Genomic DNA, 6,762 nt, shown 5'->3' on the forward strand with positions numbered 1-6,762 from the left:
TATTCAATTAAAGTTCCAAGAGGTCTGGTATATTTCCTTGAATTCCTTCAGCTGACAAGTGCACAGCAAAAATCACAACTTGTGTTTGCTGCGAACGCAAGTTATTTAAGGTGTCTCAACTGTACACAGTCTACAGTGTGAATTCGTTACAAGGTTTCATTTAATTAAATTAATGTGCAGCAATTTGTACAAATAGAGTCTATAGGCATATACTGTTGTAGCCATTAAATAATCTCATTTAGTATCATATTTGTTAAAATATTCTAATGTTATTTTTTTCCATCTATGTTGAATCTGAAAAGTGAACAGCACGAGTAAGATAGGATGCATTATATCGAGAGATGGATATGGAGTGGGTCAGACATGATTTTGACCACTTCATTAAGTTTTGTTTAGTAGAAAACCTTTCTTTAAAGTGAATTTCGTTTTCTATAAATTGTATCTTAATTTTAATAAATTTTTCATTAACCCTTGCCTGGATTTAATAAGTAAGAGAAGCAAATATAACAGACACTAATCATGGAGGCGCCCGCGCGGTCACTTGCATTGCACGTCAGCTGGAGCGCATCTCATCCTCCTAACTTAACGAAACTCAGCGTATGCCTCACACAGACATGATAAATACATCAAATACACAAAGCTTGAAATGTCTTCAAACGAAATAATTCAAAACGAAAAGAAAAAGGCTACTCTCTGATTATGTTTTTATGTGCATTTCTCTCTAGGTGGGTTCACTACAAATATGGCGATCGTCAACTTCATCTTTGCAGTCGACACTGTCAGAAAACACTAGTTTATTGATAAAAATCAATGCACGCATCACCGGATAAATACACATCTTGCTTGTTGCTTGCACGCACACATATTATGTCGAAAAAACGAAATATTATGTTGAAATAACATTATTATTATTAATAATACATCTTTTAGAATATTTGATTAAATGCTGATTGTTGCGCTTGTTCAATTTAATTAAATTAAAACTTTAATTGTGATAAATAAAATAATTGAAAATTAAATATTTAGTGGCCAAGTTTTGCTAATTTATTATATAGGCTATTATATGCCTATTGCCTATATTAAGTAGGTCATATTAAGACAAGGCATATATTAAGTTATTTTAGCTGTTATGAGAAAAATAAATCTAAGGAAATCTAAAATCTAAATCTAAAAAAAAAAATCTAACGCCAATTCAACATGCCAGAATAAAACCTGATTTTTGAACAATGCGTAACGCCACTCGGCCTGGTGTGCCAAAACACTACATTTTAAACTTCAATGTTTAATTCAAAACAATCTCAAAACGCGTTGTGACATTTTTTTTAAGCAGCCTAGCCTACATACATTAAGGGCATTGAAACCAGGATCTTAACTAAAACGCGTTCCGCGTAATCTCTCAAAAATTATGCCACACTACTCCATGTTTTTTTTTTTTTAAGGACTGCTTTTGAAATCACTATAAATTACTATGCAATTGTATCGCTCACGAGAGCTCTTCATTTATCTATGCCTCAATAGAATAGTAAAAATATTCAGCGTCATTGCTCCTAATATCGTCTCTATTTTTTACTTTTGATTCTATTTTTTCAGTTCTAAAATTGATTCTATCTTTGGTTCTATTCTGTTGTAGCCTAATAGGCCTATTTATATATATGAAAAATATGCCTATTAGGCTTAGGGTTTTATATTTAACCCACTTACATTTTAAAATACGGCAATTGCTGCTGTTTTGCACAATGTCCCTTTGCGCCACCTGGCGGTCATTTCGGGAACGACTTTGAAATGCGGCTGGTTTATTTTTTGCGGCAGCTGGCGCGGCGGTAATAGGCATTCTGGTTGTCCACCATCTGTAAATCAACCATTACTCGACCACATTAAAAGTATGGGATAATGCATCAGCCTTAATGTTATCAACCCCTCTGATTTGTTGAATATTTAAATTGTAAAGTTGTCAAATAAAACCACCTGCATCAAAATGTTGATTAGGACTTTACAATAAATGCAAAAATGTCAGAGGATTATGATCCGTCTGTGAACGCCACGCTCTCTCAGTTTAACTTCGTTCAATAGAGTGCCAGATTTCTATCGCGAAAACTTCTCGGTTACTAACGTAACCTCGGTTCCGTGAGATGAGGGAACGAGTATTGCGTAAGCTAGCTTACGCTATGGAGAAAACTCCTTTTCTTGAGAATACTGAAGCTAAATCTTTAAAACGCAGTGCAGCTGCACAGCATACACAGATGAGTGGAGAGAGCGGTCATTGGCTGTGCTGCGGCAACTGCACGAAACCTATGGCGAGGCGGCTCAGGCGCGCGAACCAATGAGGACACTTAGCGCCCTAGCAGGACATAGCCCGCGGGAATGGGCGTGGCCAGAGGCTATAAAGCACCCATTTCGAGTCATATTATCTAGGTTTGAAGCAATCCCCAGATAAAGCACAAAGCACGGCGGGTTACGCAATACTCGTTCCCTCATCTCAGGGAACTGAGGTTACGTTAGTAACCGAGAAGTTCCCTTTCGAGAGGTCTCTCGTATTGCGTAAGCTAGCTTACGCTATGGGAACCCTTTTTGAAACGCTGTGCGTGCTTAACTTCGCTCATGTAATGGCCCGAAGCAAAAGCCTGAGGCTATAAGAGTAAAGTATGAACCCAAGCCGGTCAGTGACGGGCTTTAATAGGGAAACAAGGGTGAACATAAAAGGGGCCACACTGTACAATGTAATACATATGTATGAGAACTGTAAACTGAAAATGTACATTTTAAATACAGAAATACATTGCCATTTTGCATATTAGATTTCAAATTGAATATCACTACCCATAAGCTGCCATACGCCTAGTGCGGGGTATCTTAGATGTGCACATACCTTATTACCATATTAGGATGGGGAAAGTACTCAGTGTTCAAAATTTCTCTTCTGTTCCTAGCAGTCAAGTCTAGCTTCTACGAAAAGACCGTTTGCAAGGATATGCAGTTTCTGAAAAACAGGTTGTAGAAGTACTACAACCTGTTTTTCAGAAACTGCATATCCTTGCAAACTGTCTTTTCTCTCCTTATCAGCCTATATTCAGTTATTTGCCAGTGAATTTCCACTCAGCATTAGCAGAATGCATACAGAGACATGAATCATATGAAGTACAAGTATTGTAAAGTACGATAAAGTAAAGCACTGGACCTGTGATTGAGAAAACTAACTAACCCTTTCACCTCACCTACCCATCATCTCCATCCCCAGCTATCCAGATCCTGAAAGCAATTTAAGGTGATAAAGAAAAATGGTAGAGAGCAAAGGAATAGGCATATAAATCAACCATTACTCGACCACATTAAAAGTAGGGGATAATGCATCAGCCTTAATGTTATCAACCCCTCTGATTTGTTGAATATTTAAATTGTAAAGTTGTAAAATAAAACCACCTGCATCAAATGTTGATTAGGACTTTACAATAAATGCAACAATGTCAGAGGATTATGATCTGTCTGTGAACGCCACACTCTCTCAGTTTAACTTCGTTCAATAGAGTGCCAGATTTCTATAGCGAAAACTTCTCGGATAATGCATCAGCCTTAATGTTATCAACCCCTCTGATTTGTTGAATATTTAAATTGTAAAGTTGTAAAATAAAACCACCTGCATCAAATGTTGATTAGGACTTTACAATAAATGCAAAAATGTCAGAGGATTATGATCCGTCTGTGAACGCCACGCTCTCTCAGTTTAACTTCGTTCAATAGAGTGCCAGATTTCTATCGCGAAAACTTCTCGGTTACTAACGTAACCTCGGTTCCCTGAGATGAGGGAACGAGTATTGCGTAAGCTAGCTTACGCTATGGAGAAAACTCCTTTTCTTGAGAATACTGAAGCTAAATCTTTAAAACGCAGGGCAGCTGCACAGCATACACAGATGAGCGGAGAGAGCGGTCATTGGCTGTGCTGCGGTAACTGCACGAACCTATGGTGAGGCGGCTCAGGCGCGCGAACCAATGAGGACACTTAGCGCCCTAGCAGGACATAGCCCGCGTGAATGGGCGTGGCCAGAGGCTATAAAGCACCCATTTCGAGTCATATTATCTAGGTTTGAAGCAATCCCCAGATAAAGCACAAAGCACGGCGGGTTACGCAATACTCGTTCCCTCATCTCAGGGAACCGAGGTTAAGTTAGTAACCGAGAAGTTCCCTTTCGAGAGGTCTCTCGTATTGCGTAAGCTAGCTTACGCTATGGGAACCCTTTTTGAAACGCTGTGCGTGCTTAACTTCGCTCATGTAATGGCCCGAAGCAAAAGCCTGAGGCTATAAGAGTAAAGTATGAACCCAAGCCGGTCAGTGACGGGCTTTAATAGGGAAACAAGGGTGAACATAAAAGGGGCCACACTGTACAATGTAATACATATGTATGAGAACTAAACTGAAAATGTACATTTTAAATACAGAAATAAATTGCCATTTTGCATATTAGATTTCAAATTGAATATCACTACCCATAAGTTGCCATACGCCTAGTGCGGGGTGTCTTAGATGCGCACATACCTTATTACCATATTAGGATGGGGAAAGTACTCAGTGTTCAAAATTTCTCTTCTGTTCCTAGCAGTCAAGTCTAGCTTCTACGAAAAGACCGTTTGCAAGGATATGCAGTTTCTGAAAAACAGGTTGTAGAAGTACTACAACCTGTTTTTCAGAAACTGCATATCCTTGCAAACTGTCTTGTCTCTCCTTATCAGCCTATATTCAGTTATTTGCCAGTGAATTTCCACTCAGCATTAGCAGACTGCATACAGAGACATGAATCATATGAAGTACAAGTATTGTAAAGTACGATAAAGTAAAGCACTGGACCTGTGATTGAGAAAACTAACTAACCCTTTCACCTCACCTACCCATCATCTCCATCCCCAGCTATCCAGATCCTGAAAGCAATTTAAGGTGATAGAGAAAAATGGTAGAGAGCAAAGGAATAGGCATATAAATCAACCATTACTCGACCACATTAAAAGTATGGGATAATGCATCAGCCTTAATGTTATCAACCCCTCTGATTTGTTGAATATTTAAATTGTAAAGTTGTAAAATAAAACCACCTGCATCAAATGTTGATTAGGACTTTACAATAAATGCAAAAATGTCAGAGGATTATGATCTGTCTGTGAACGCCACGCTCTCTCAGTTTAACTTTGTTCAATAGAGTGTCAGATTTCTATAGCGAAAACTTCTCGGTTACTAACGTAACCTCGGTTCCCTGAGAAGAGGGAACGAGTATTGCGTAAGCTATCTTACGCTACGGGGAAAACTCCTTTTCTCGAGAATACTGAAGCTAAATCTTTAAAATGCAGTGCAGCTGCACAGCATACACAGATGAGCGGAGAGAGCGGTCATTGGCTGTGCTGCGGCAACTGCACAAACTGCAGGAAGATGCTCCAGATTAACTCTCGACCGCTCTCATCTCTAGACAAGTTTATATGTAGGCGCTTCTCTGGGCTTGACCAAAGGCCAGAGACAGGCCTGCCCTAGTAAAGGGCTCCCCAACCTAGATTGGAGGCGTCTGTCGAGATCACTTTTCTCTTCGAAACCACACCCATACTCACGCCGGACTGCAACCAGTCGGCCGCTTTCCAGGGAGTCAGAGCTTTTATTCAGCCGTGACTCGCTCTGATCAGTAAGTGGCCCGATCGCCACGCATGAGCTGGTACGAGGGGTTTTAGCCAACGCTGAAGAGGATGCATGTGCAGTAGTCCGAGCTGGAGTACTGATGATGCTTGCTGAGGCCATGAGACCTAACATCCTCTGAAATCTTTTGAGCGGAGCGATTCATTTTAATCTTGCTACTTATAAAACGTTAAAATATACATTTAGATTATATGGTATAACTAGTGTAGGAAATAGAAAATGTAAATTATATTATTGAATTTGAAAGAGTATTTTGTTCCAAATGTTGCACATTTTGCATGAAAATGTACATTTTAAATACAGAAATACATTGCCATTTTGCATATTAGATTTCAAATTGAATATCACTGCCCATAAGTTGCCATACGCCTAGTGTGGGGTGTCTTAGATGCGCACATACCTTATTACCATATTAGGATGGGGAAAGTACTCAGTGTTCAAAATTTCTCTTCTGTTCCTAGCAGTCAAGTCTAGCTTCTATGAAAAGACCGTTTGCAAGGATATGCAGTTTCTGAAAAACAGGTTGTAGAAGTACTACAACCAGTTTTTCAGAAACTGCATATCCTTGCAAACTGTCTTGTCTCTCCCTATCAGCCTATATTCAGTTATTTGCCAGTGAATTTCCACTCAGCATTAGCAGACTGCATACAGAGACATGAATCATATGAAGTACAAGTATTGTAAAGTACAATAAAGTAAAGCACTGGACCTGTGATTGAGAAAACTAACTAACCCTTTCACCTCACCTATCCATCATCTCCATCCCCAGCTATCCAGATCCTGAAAGCAATTTAAGGTGATAGAGAAAAATGGTAGAGAGCAAAGGAATAGGCATATAAATCAACCATTACTCGACCACATTAAAAGTATGGGATAATGCATCAGCCTTAATGTTATCAACCCCTCTGATTTGTTGAATATTTAAATTGTAAAGTTGTCAAATAAAACCACCTGCATCAAATGTTGATTAGGACTTTACAATAAATGCAAAAATGTCAGAGGATTATGATCCGTCTGTGAACGCCACGCTCTCTCAGTTTAACTTCGTTCAATAGAGTGCCAGATTTCTATCGCGAAAACTTCTCGGTTACTAACGT

This window comes from Squalius cephalus (assembly GCF_949319135.1).
Source record: "Squalius cephalus genome assembly, chromosome: 7".
Classification (NCBI taxonomy): domain Eukaryota; kingdom Metazoa; phylum Chordata; class Actinopteri; order Cypriniformes; family Leuciscidae; genus Squalius; species Squalius cephalus.